The sequence below is a fragment of the Accipiter gentilis genome, chromosome 1 (genome assembly GCF_929443795.1).
Source record: "Accipiter gentilis chromosome 1, bAccGen1.1, whole genome shotgun sequence".
In the NCBI taxonomy this organism is placed as follows: domain Eukaryota; kingdom Metazoa; phylum Chordata; class Aves; order Accipitriformes; family Accipitridae; genus Astur; species Astur gentilis.
The window spans coordinates 9,354,552-9,367,750 of NC_064880.1; positions in this window are offsets into that span (position 1 = coordinate 9,354,552).

Consider the following 13,199-nt stretch of genomic DNA (forward strand, 5'->3'; position numbering starts at 1 on the left):
CAGGTTGTGGTTTGAAGGTCCCCTTGGAGCAGCAGATGGTAAATCCTCACCAGCCTGTAGAAATTTGGACTAGTTCTTCCTTCCCTGCAGGGCACAGACCAGACACCCCCTGAAAACAGCTTATGACCTGGACTTCTCCCTCCATACCCGTCCTGCAAAACCAGCCTTTCTGCCCTGCCCTGGGGAACAGCCCACAGCAGAGGACATCAGTTGAGCTAGTTCTGGGAAAGACCTCCAGAAGGAAGGCTGTAACTGTCAACATGCCAAACGAGAACACAAATAAGAAGTGGGCAGCAACCTGGCCCATGATCTGCAAGGGATGAATTAAGCAAGAACCTGAGGGGAGACATCACCCTGTAATCACCGCTGCCTCCCAAAGGGTGTTAATGCCCGTTTGTTATCACTAGTGCTGGAGATAGGATCATTGGCTGATGTCCCGTGTCCCCTCTGTTATGAACAAGTGATCCTGGCCAGCCCACTTGGACACTCATGTGGGTGCTGGCGGTGAGTGCACGAGGTCATCTTGGAAATGGCATTAAGTAAAACCCCTTTCCCACTCATGCAGTCTCCCACTGAGGTTTTTACATCAATTTCCTGCATTTTGAGCTTATCAACAGGATCTTTTCTGGTAAAAAACAAGCATGTTTAAATGAAGAAGTCTCAAGTTCTCTACCTGATGGGTGGGATGTTGTGGCCATTGCACTGGTCCCTGGAGTGACACCGTGTCCGTGCCTGGTACGCGGAGTCCCTGCTCCCTCCTCCAGCCCACTTCCTGACCCTGTGTGATCCTACAGGGAAATGATCCCATCTTTCTCATCAGCTTGCCAAATCACTGAGGAAATGTCTTGAAAAGGGACTCCCATGACACACGAGGCTCTCTAGGCTAAGTGAAAGGGGATATTTGGGGAGCTGACACCCCAGCTGGTGGGACCTTGTCCATTCTTGCAATCCCCATGTGCAAGGGCTGAGCTGGAAACCTCCGCAGCCTTGGGCTTGCAATCCTTAGATTGACTGCTCGGCATGTGTCTGCTTCTTAGGTCATTAAAGCAGAAAATGGTGACGTTTAAAGCCTTTCTCCCTAAGAGGAAGTGGCAGACGCAGTGAAAAGTTAATGACGGTGGCTGTGCCTTGCCGAGTCCGGGTTCTCCCCTTCCCTGCCATCCTCTTCACTCTCCAATTAAAGCCCTGGCTGGATGGCTGGGCCAGGGCACGTTTGCCAAGACAGGAGGCGGTGGGGCAGGGATGGATTGGGAGAGGCACCAGCTGCTCCTCTCATCGCACAGAGCAGATGAAAGGAGAAATCCTCCGTGTCTTTGATACAGGAACAGAGGCCCCTACACTGCCTCCTCCTCTCCTGTTGCAGCTGGTGTCTCAGGAGCCATTACATTACAATGGCAGTAATAAGGAGCACAGCAGCTATTGTTATTGATGCCTGGTGGGTTTTGGTGCTTGGGGTGAGTGATGGAGATGCCTGTCCCAGTTGGGGCAGGATGCTCCTGCCCTTGCCCCAGGCGCACACTTGCTGGGACTGCTGGTGCCTGTGGAGGGACGGTGAGCTGCCATGGGAAAAGCAAAGCAATGGGAGCCTGCAGCATCCCAGCCTTTGGCATCATCTTAGAAAAAGGGTGATCGACACCCCAGAGCTGCAAGAAATTTGTTTCTGGCATGGCTTTCTGGCCATCCTACTGCCTTCCCATCCAGGCTGCTGGCAGCCAAAGCGACAGGGTTTCTGGGGGGATGCAAAGGGATAGGTGAGACACTGAAAACCACCATAGGAGATTTGAACCTCCAGATCAGGCAGCACCTTGGCCAAGGTGACCAGGATGTGATACCACCAGTTGCAGACCAGCTGGCCACCTGCTTGCCAAAAGCAACAGTGGTGGACATGCCCAGTGATCCCTGGGCACTGCTTCCTCTTCCAAGTCAGAGGCTGATAACCCTCGGCAAACTGCAGTTGCTGCTTCAAGCCCTCCTGCTCAGTGGATTTTGAGTTGCATGGCAGAAACACATGCTCATAACCCTGGCACTGGTGTCCCTGCTTGCTGCTTTTGCCTGGGAAATTGGGGTGGTGGGCTATACATAGCACAGTCTGCACAACCCCCAGACAGTCCCCATGCCATCCAGATACTGTGGTGTTGGACCAGACCAAGGCTGAGAAATGCAGCTAAATGCCACGAACTAACCAAGATGGTTGAGAAAAAAACTTCTCACTGTGTACTCTGATGGTGTATTTGTTAGATTGGATCCATGCCTCTTTGTGCCCCTTTGTCAGAAATCCAGGGCAAATCCGCAGTAAGCAGCTATCAATTTGGAAGAGACATTCAGCCCTGGACTGTAGCGACCTTTCTAACAAAACCTGCAGCAAAAGCCTCTGCTCAGCAAGTGCCATGTGCGCTCATCATGGCGGGAGCTCATCTCTCCGTCTGTGTTGGTGCAATTTGCATTAGCCCAGGAAAATGTCACAGGTTACATGCTCTGGGGCAAGTTCTGCTCTGTCTTCTTCTGCAGTTCAGGGGGGAATTGGCCACACTTCCCATCTCTGACCCACTCCCAACCTCTCTCAGAGCCATGTGAAATCTGCAGACGATAACTCTTGGCTTGAAGACATTATGTGTAAAGATGCGGGAGTGTAACTAGTGCCACTCAAAATCCCATCACATCAGCTTGGTAATGAAAGAAACAACTCTATCCAAAAGCAGCTGACATCTCAAGGTTTCAGGCTGACAGGGAAACCTCTGCTCAGAAATTCAGGGCAGGCAGAGGAAACTGGATGCCCTGGGCCAGCAGGGCTGGGGAAAGAGCCAACAGTGGCTGTCTGCATCCTGGGTAGACAGCAATGCTGTACTCAGCCCCTCAGGAGAGGGGACGATGGTGTAGTGCAAAGCCTGGGAGAACAGAAGAGGGTTGGTACTCATCCTACGGGCCATTATTTCTGGGCAAATGCCTGGGTTGGACTGAACTGGAGCCGGATGTCAACCCAATTGTGTCCGAGTTAGAAATATTCACTGATGGGAGATGCTACAGCTGTTCTTGGGGCCACTGGCCACCATCCCACTGTGGCCAGCTGCTGGTTTCCAGTGTCTTGGTGTGATTCCCTTAGTCCCACCATGCTCTTTGGCTCATGAGGACCTTGGAGGCTGTGAATGCCTGCACTCATCTCCAACAAGCACCTTTGAGATGCAAGGCACGTGTGGTTCAGGTTAGGAGGAGCCACTACCAGAACTGACCCTCTTTTTCAGACCAGTGCCAAATGATCAGAGGTGGTCTGTCCTGGGCTCCCACTGGCTCTGCTGCAGCTTCCCAGGGATGGTCTGGGCATCTCCATGACCCTTCCTTGGGGCTCAGCTACCTCTGGGGCAGCAGGATGCTGACTCCAGTCTATCTGGAAGGTGCTGAAAGAAAGCACAGTGGAGAAAAAGGGCAGGGGACAGGACCTGCTTTCATGGGACTGATCCTGGCTCTGTATCCCCCCCAGAGGGCTGTGATGATCCGCATGTCCTGCACATCACATCAACTCTGGGAAGCACCGGTCCCTGGATTGGGACTGGAGATGGCCCCTCTCCCCTCGTCAACAAGCTGGCTCTGCTAACGAGGCAGCTCCTCATTTGCATGGGCTTGCGATGCTGCGGCCAGGAGTTTGGCTCCGAGGGCATGAACGCGGGGACAGCACTGACCTGTCTTTGCCGTCTTCTCTCCAAGTGCCAGCCCGTCCCCCTTAATAGGGAGCTTTGAAAGGACTTGTTCATTTATCCTAATGCAATAAGAGCCTGGTTTGAGTGCGGTCTTTGTGCAGGAGCAAACTGTCTCTGCTCCCTGGAAAGGCAGTATTATGCTGTCTCTCGCACTCCAATATGCTAATACACCAACTCCCTGCAATTTCATTTTCAACAGGGACTAATTTAAAAGAAATGACCAGCCTGCCAGTGGACTTCAAAGATATCTTTTGATGAGTTTTAGCAGCTTCAGCAAAACTCTAATTTGAATTTCAGTGGCTGCCGTGTGATTTTCTCGGTGACAGTTAAGAGAGATGATAGCGCCAGCTCCATCTGTCATTGGAGCCTCTTCTCTTCCCTCTTTTCACTGATTTGTTACAGAGGGGGGGAAAGGAGAGAGGAGAAAAGTTGAAAGAGAGGGTGGCTAAATTCTGGCGCCCTTGTGCAGAGGCACACAAAGGGGAAATGTGGAGCTGGGAGGTGGGAGGAGGCGATGGGGGACGGCCGGGCAGCATCCCTGCCAGCACAGGCGGTGTGCTCGGCAGCTCTGGGAGTTTTGACAAAACGGTGTAATGGCTCAGGCAATCCGGGTTAAACTGATAACGACACAGAAAATGCTTTCACGGGGAAATTAGCAAGCATTTTCTGTCCGAGTTGGCTGCCCAGGCCAGCAGCCCAGGGAAGATGAGCTCTTGCAGCAGGGGAAAATGGCAGGCAGGTTTTGGGCTCATCTGTCAACAACTGTCCCCCCCCCCCCACACACACACAATCCTGCACCCTGGGTGCTGTGATCCCCTTCATGGTTCAGTGCATTTCAGTCGAGGTCACAGCAATAGATGGCAAGCTCCAGTGGCTGGAGTCTGCAAGTTGCAGCATGGCCAGAATTGGGCCAACATGTCACCCAGTCCCGGTATTGGTGAAAGACAGGGGACAGAGCACCAGCAGGCAGCAGGGCCAATGCAGGGACTGTCTCCATCTCATACCTTGGTCCTCCACCCCTCCACCGCGTGCACTGCTCTCTACAAAGGGGGCCGAGCCTCCTGGGTGGATGCAGCACAGCTCCTGCTCCCCCTCTCATGTCTGGAGCTGCCCCTGTTATGGTTGTCACCCGTGATTTCATGCTCCCTCTTACATCTTTAGTTTCCTTTGTCAGAGACAGCTTCATCGCGGGCTCCCCTGCGCCTTGGGGAGTCCTCTCTTGCTGAGCTGGCAGCTTTGGGGGCAGAGGCACCGCAGCCTTTTGTTCCCAGAGACCCAGATTTACATCTTCCATCTGATGCCCGTGGACAGAGCCATGGCCGGGCTCGTTTAAGCGCCAGTCCCAGCATCCGAGCTTGCCCTCCTCTCACAGGGAAGCCCTGGCCCGGATGGTGGGAGCCACTCGGGGTTGCTCTGGCTGGCCGGGGCATCCAGGCAGCGTGGGAGCGGCTGTCAATCCCACTGTAAGCCCCAGGCAAGCTGATCAGGACCTGTTCAGCTCATGTAAAATCTGGGATTAGAGACTGGTTCGAGTGCCCCCTGTTCCTGATTACAACTGCTCCCAGAGACCTAGGCCAGGAGTCATGCTGGCAAAGCCTTGTTTCATGCATGCTCTCTGGTACCCTCCATTACTACTTTATCCTGGGGAATGGGATGATCCCGAGTCAGGTTTCTCAGTGGTGAGCATCCCACTAGTGCTCCACCCCACACTGATGCCAGACTGGGCCCCTGCCCTGGCAGAAGAGCCCAGAGGAGGAAAGTACGTGCCCCATGTGCACACACGCATCCCAGTAAAGTACTGCCCATACACCTTGGAGCTATGCACTCCCAAATCTTTGGGAGCCCAGCACCGCAGGGCTCAGTGCCAGGAGGTGCTTGTGTGGGTCATGCCGTGCTGCCAGAGTGGGCAGCAGGACCCTGAGAGCTGGAGGTGGGATCTCTCTGCAGGACCTGGATGCAGAACATCCTGGGGACCATCCTTGCCTGGAGTGGGCTGCACGGATTCCCTGCCAGCTTTGCAGGAGCCTGCGTACCATAGGAGAATATGACATGGCAAGGAATTAGACAGGAGCAGTGAGAAAACCCTGAAAAAAAGACAAGGAGAGTAGGCAGGTGAGAGCATCCTGGAAGGCAGCTGTAAGGCAAAGGAAGGGTTGTACCCTGTGCCTGCTGAGCCCAGGAGCTATAGAGGCCAAGGCTGCCAGTACTGATGGTAAAGGCAATGGCACTGGCCCATGTTTCCAAGCATGCTCCTTTTTTCAGGTTAGCAAAGCTGATCCTACTACTACGAATGGCTAATGAATACAGCGCTCACCCATCCCACCCCTCAGGTGATACCCCAGGAGTATGCATGGACTGGTAACCCACCTGCAAAGCATCCCTGCTGCTGCCATTGTCTCCTGCAGCAAAAAAACAGGGTCAGTTGCCATCTAAGCCCGTTTGACAGTGCTGCTGAAGCTCCGCGGCGGAGACCTCAGCTCCCGGAGTCAGGCTGCTGCTCTGAGATCTGCCGTGAAATCGCTGCGACATTAGGCACTTCCTAATAAAGCTGTCACAGACACCCCCATTATCTCTCAGCTCAGCCCCCTGCCCTCTGTTTAACCAGATAATCTGCTTTTTAAAAATACATTTTCCTCTGGCTCAGTGGAAGCTCAGGTCTGTCCCAGTTCCTTGTCACCGAGGCGCGCTGAGGAATTATCAGCACGCAGGCCTTTTTTATTTTTCTTTGTCATTGTGTGATACTGAAAAGTCTATTTTGTGGCTAATTATGCTGGCATCTGCGTGCCTCCCTCGGAGTGCATTTGAGTTTGTCCCTACTGTAGTGGAACAGCCTGTGCGGGGAGGCATCACTTTCCATTAGACATGCAGAGATCAGACCTGAAATTTGCCCCAGCCCTATGCACAATGCTGGTGTTCGGGGTCCTCATCCATCCTTTTGTCCTCAACCCATGGAAATTCCCATTTCTCTACCACAGCCTGGGGGATGAGTGGGTTTGCTCTCTAGCAGCAAGGTCTGCCACCAGACGGTGGCTATGGGATGTGTCAGGATTTGCAAAAGTTCCTGGGATCAGTCTGCAAATGTTGAACATGGGACCGTGGTCATCCTTTCCTTTCCTCCAGCCTAGGCATGTCCAGCTCTGCCCCTGCCAGGAGCCAGTGTCTGTGGGTCTGTGGGTAGAGCCAGCATGGCCCCATGCTGCTCCCTTGTCCATAGCCCTGAGCAGAGTGGCCAAGTGGGGCAACGCTACTGCAGATGTCACTGCCCCTTACGGTCACCCAAGGACCATGGTGTGAATCTGTTCACCTTCTCCATGGTGCCCAGCCCAGGTACTTGCCCATGAAGCTTGTAGGCTTAGGTCTGGTGGACATAAACAGCACAGCCATCATCTCGGTTGTTTCCGCCATTAGGCTCATGAACCACCTGTGAAGTGCCATAACAGTGCCTACTGTAAGGTCTGCCCTTCAGAAAGGCTCCCCAAGCCCAGCAAGCATTTGGGCAGAGCAGCACCTCTGGCACTTTCTCTCTGCTTTGATCAGCTTGCCGTGGCCCTTTCGATACCTGACTTGGCTCTACAGGAAAGGGACAGGGTGGAAAGGGTTAATCCTGTGCTTTCATTCTTCAGTTTTGCTGAGAAGAAGGGAAGTGGCAGGGGGAGCCCACCTGAGCCCAACCATTTCCAGGCTCTGCTGGTGGTGCTGGTCAGGCTTGGTGTGCCACGTGGTCATAATCTGGAGACTACACTCAGTAATGATTTGGCTACGAACCAGAGGACGCCAAAGACCAGCTGCAATTGCTAATTCTTTGGTTAGTCACAGGGGAAATGGGGTGTAAAGCATTGCATCATGCTCTGGGGGTCATGTGAAAAAGGTGCCATAGCAGCCTAGAGAAGAGGCTGATTTATTTTTCAGGACTGAGCTACCATCTCACGGGAGGGTGATGTATCTAATCCCACTAACGTTGCTGAGACAGAGCACCTGTAACACCTACAGACCTCGCAGAGCTGGAGGCAGGTCTGGATATAATTACCCAAGTTCACACTAACGTGTCCATGGTTAAATTACTGCTTTGGAGAACTACTGGAGCAACACTGTGGATTTGTGTCAGATAAGAAGTGTGACATTGTTTTGCAGAATAAAAAAGAGCCTTATCAGGAATGTGCTAGCCCGAGTGTTTGTTCAGCTCTGCAAGCAGTTGACTCTGCAAGTGGTCAGGTTGGCTGTGGCTGGGGAAGGCTGCCTGCTGTATCACAGATGGGAGAGATGCTGCCTTACAGTGAATACGAATCCCAACACTGCTCCGTTGAGTGTAACGGAGAGGCTGATCCAGGCAGCATAAGCCTGGCCTGAAGAAAGTGCTATTAGCATGATGCTGGCAGTTCTCTGAGACGGGACCACACCATGCACAATCCACAGGTGGAAATACCTCTGAGCTGCTGCACTGAGCCTTGATATCCAGGAGCATATTGGTGGGGAACCATGGAGAGACACATGGTGCATCTTCTTATACTGGCATGAGAGGATGGAAAGAAGGAAATTAAAGAGGGCAATGCAACAGCTAAGAAGAGGATCATCTGAAGCTGGGAACAAGACCTTCACAATGTGTTTCCAATTCCTCTGCATCAACACAGGGCCTGGTAACTGCAGCAATGAGCTCTCACCAGGGGATGGTATCACCACTAAGAGGGAAGAAATGAGTTTTTCCACATGCATTAAGACAAGACACGCCAGCATGAAGTAAGATGATCCACGTGCCCAGAAATGCACGGAGAACTGCTGTGTCCTGGTGTCTCTTCACAGAGGATACAGCAGAAAGTGAAATCATGAAAATGATAATGGGTGGAGAACGATTTCCACATGAGAAGAGAGAAGAAAGGAGCTATTTAGTTTGAGAGGGGATGAGTGAGAGAGAACACGGTGAGATGGAGATAATAATGAATGGGACAGGGAAGATGTATCCACCAGTCACCCTCGACAAAGCAAGAAGCACCTGGGGAACTGAAAGGGTCCTTCTTGCAAATGCATGCAAGAAAGTGCTTTCTGGCAGAGTTCAAGTGATCTGTCCATGGGATTGAGGGCAGCAGGAAGCAGAGGGCAAAATACCAGCTCATTTCTGCTTAAGCTGCCTGCATCTGCCTATGTCTCCCTCCACCTTCTGCCAGCATCAAGCAAGGCAGTATCTCTGATCTGCTCTGTTCCCCAAAATGGCAGTGATCCCCAGCAGCTTGCTAGTGTGGTGTTTCCCTCTAGTGTCGCACCAAGCAGGCTGCTGCTGTGGCTGCTCGTGGGCACAAAGGCCACGGTGATGGCCACAGGGCTCTGACCCATTGCAGATGAATTTGCGAGGTATGAAATGCCTGGATTCCCTCTGGCAACAGCTGTGGGGCATCAAATGTGGCAAATGTGGCGACAGTGTGAGGCATCAAATGCCTTTCAAAATGACTGCGTGCCCAAGACATGGTGGACACAGCCATGAGGACTGGAGGATCCCTGTAGGATTTAGGAGTCGTCAGAAGGGAGTTAGCCACCCAGAGGAAATGGGGAAGGAAAGAAGTGTTAATACCATCTTTTTTTGCATGTCCCTTCTGTCACCTTTCCACAGCGTCAGAAAGCAATGTGGCTTCTGGGGCTTTCACAGTGGGATGAGGGAGTCGTTCTGTCCTGTCCCTGCGGAGAAGGGAACCACCAGGTGTCTGCACCCTCTCCCTGGGGCAGAATGCTGGGAATGTACCCATACTAGAATACAGAATATACCCATACTAGGGCATACTAGAAGCCAGTATCAGGCTGCTGGAGGATCCAGTCTACAGCCCTGTACCCCTGAACCCGCATGGTGACAGTGACAGCAGCAGCGAATGGTAATGCTATGGACAGTGCCGTGGTACATGTGTGATGTGCACTGCTCCCACAGAGCTTCATTAGGATAATTTTGCGTTTTTTTGTTGTTGTTTTTTTTTTTTTTTCCTGGGGCTGCTGGCGTGACACTCCAAAAGTCTCTGCTGCCACGGGGAGGTGCTTTGCACAGCATTTCCATCCCAATTGGTGTCCCCTGCTGGGGACCGCCTGTGTCCCAGCCTCGCTGTCCCCATTTGGGCCAGATGGAGCAGGTGGGAACAGAAAAGACCTGAGGGCTGCTCCTCCTTGCTGCATTCCCCATGACATCCCCTAAGGTTTTCCTAGCCATGCTCTGCTAAACAGCACTGCCTTGTTGTCTCACCTTGCCGCAAAGGGTGGGGTGCAGGCAGCAGGGCTGGGTGGCTGCAGACAGTTGCAGGGACAAGTCCCTGCCAGCAGCCCATCAGCACCGAGGAGCAATGCTCACAGAGAGCTTGGGGCAAGCTGTGGGGAGGCCTCACTGGCTGTTGCCTTCAAAGCTGTGTCTCCCCAGGACGAGGCAGGTGGATCAGAGTTCAGCTTTTCTGCCAGGTCTGAAAACAGTGCTTTTAAATCATCACCTGGGACCAATCCAGAATAATACTGGCTTTTTTTTTTTTTCTTTTTTTTTTTTTTCTTTCTCCCCCCCCAGCATTTCCCACAAATCACAAAGTCAGAAAGAAGTTGGTTTTGGGGTGAAGTGAGTGATTTTTGGTCTTCAGCATCATTTAAGGCTCAGTGGCCACAGGGAAAAGAATACACAAGCAGGGAGCTGGGGTTGTGTTTTTAAAGGCTATGGACTTTGCAGATGCCTTGCCAGGGGGAAGGAGAGCACACACCCAGACAGTTTCATGCAGCGAGCAATGCAAGGGGATGCATTTCATTTGCTTGCCAGCCACAGCCTGCTGCATGTCTTCTCTTTAACCAAGGAGATCTGCACTGGCGCTCCTCTCTGGTGACTCCCAAGTGCTCTTCCAGATCCTCCACTACACTGGGGCTTGGCCAGCCCACGGCTACGAGGACTCTTGCCAGCCCTTCATATGTATCAATCAGGAGGGCAGGACTCTGCAGTCCAGTGCATCTCTGTGCTTTCCAGCCGGGAGCACCTCCACGTCCCGACACTGACGGGGTAATTGCAATATTGTCATGACATGTAGAAGATCAAAGGCTGGGTGCAGAGGAGGTGGCAGTGGTGGTAAGAATGACATGCAGTTTGCATTTAGAAAGCACTTAAGAAGCAATTATCAAGTGCTGGGAGCCCTGGCCAGAGAGTGTGGCTCATGTATTTTAATGCATATTTCAAAGAGATGAAGATTGGTGCCCAGCGGGAGGCCCAGCAGTCGTGGAGCAGCTGTGTGCAGCTTGCTCTGGGCCAGGCTGCACTGCAGTGGCCTCACGCAAAGCTGTGGGCTGCCTGCACATGGGCAGCTTGCCCTCATACCCTGCCCCTTGCCGCTCCGCTGCATCAAGCCGTCTCTCCCTGCAGTGCTGGCCTATGGGCGGGAGGACAAGGGGTGAGGAGGAGAAGGGAGTCTTGGCATTGCCCCTGGGCAACACCGCTCCCGGGTGGCTCCTTGTTCCTGGAGAGGAAGGGAGGTGCTGTTTTGGACGGGATGTGGGGCTCTGCTCCGATGGCAGCAGCCAGATGCAGCAATGCCAGCAATGCTCTGACACGGAGCCTCAGGACCCAACTCGCATGCTTGCGCCAGCTGCCAACCATGTCGGTGACGGGATGGGCCTGTCTCAGCCTCTCCCATTTGCAAATCCCAAAGCAGATGCACATCCCTCTGCAGTGAAATGCGGTACCTCCCGTGCACCCCTCCGATGCAGTGCTCAGTCCTGCTGATGGCTTCCCTCAAGCAGCCCGACTCAGCTCGGGAGGGCAGTGGTCCTGCCGGCTCCCTTTCTGCTTAGCAGTGGGCATCGCTAATGGAAAAGCCTCTTTAGGGAAAGAGACCACCTAGGAGAGGCGGCCTGTTCCTTGTTTTCTAATTAGAAGCAGGCTTAGACAGACTAAACGGGTTAACCAGTAATGAATAAATTATCGCTTGTAATTATCTTCTTCATTGCTGGTTGGAGCAGCGAAGACCACAAGGGATAACCTCCTAACTTGAGCTGGAGCCATGTCATCTTCGAGGGAGCATCCCGCGAAGACCTCCCAGCTCCTGGGCTGCCCCAGGGTGGGCAGCCAGCAGCACCCCGGGGCAAACCCATCAGTGGGTTGATGCTTAGCTGGACCTTCAGCATCTGCGTGTGAGGAGGTGAAGGACAGCATGTGGGCAAGCAGGTGGAGGTGGCATCACACCATGGGTGGGGTTGGGAGCAACCCTGGGGCCCAGGCACCCCATCCCCTCTGTGGGACCAGATGGAGCTTGTCTTTCAGTAAGTGCAGGTATGTCCGGACAGGGCTGCCAGCATCACCCCCAACCTTGCTATGTCTTGATGGGCTACTGACAGCCCTGGGCAGGCATTCCCAAGCCATGGGCCCGGCAAGGGCAGTTTTGCAACCCTGGCACGACACTGGCACACACCCCAGGAGGTCTGTCCCCCACATCCACACCAACGTCTGTCCATCAGGCTATCCCCGGGGGGAGCCTTTGCTGCCCCGACCTGCTGCCAGAGCCCGCTGCCTTTGACAAGTCTCTCCAGTGGAGGTCTGACAGCTCATTTCAGGGGAAGGGGGTGCAGAGGAGCCACAACATCTCACTGCGGTGCTTGAAACACTTGTCCACATCCCACTTCGGTGCCCACCCCCCACCTTGCGGAGTCCGTGGGGTTACTGTGAGCTGAGCTCAGCACCCGTGGCACGACTTGGCAGACTCCAAGTAAACCCTCAGTGAGGCCAGCCTGCCTGGTGTGCTGCTTTCTTATCCCAACATCACATCCTCCGGTCACCAGGGACCTTGGGTTTCTGGAAACATGTTGCTCTGAGCTGTGGGGGTGCTGCTCTGCTTTCCCCAGGGGCTCAGAAATGCTGGGAGAGGGGGTGTCTCCAAAGAGCCCCAGCAGCCCCTGTCCTTGCTCCCCTCCGCCTGTTGGAGCAGGGAATGCCTTTGTGGGAAGGTCAATGGATTTGTGCCAAAGTGGGACAGGCTGAAGATAATCTCAGAGCTACAGGGATATTCATACCAATTTCCAAATCAGAATTCTGACTTCAGTCTAAAGCTGTTTGCTTTGTGTTGGTGTTCCCACACACAGTAACACCCACTGCAGTGCCTTCATGCTGCCCCAGGATGATAACGGTGGGGTGCTGGCATCAGCTCAGCTGGAGGAAAGGAGATGTGATCAGTGGATCCCTCAGGCCCATGCAGATTGTTCCTGGCCCAGTCCTTGACTTTACCCATTGATTTCTGAGCCTTTTCCTTGATGATGTGTACATCTTTTCCACATTCACTACATTATTTAGATAGGGGAAGTGTTCCTGCTTAGGTTTAGGACCTATCTCCTCAAGCATGGTAGTCCCCTGTGTGGGAGACCCTGGTGCAATTCCCCTTTGCCAGGCTGTACATCTGCCACCCCTGGACGTGGGTTATCCTCAGCTCGTGTCTTCTCCTGCATGTAAAGTACTTGCAAAGTCTTTGGGAACATATAAGATGATTTTCCAGCCCCCCAAAGGGCAGCAGAAGGGCATTTCAT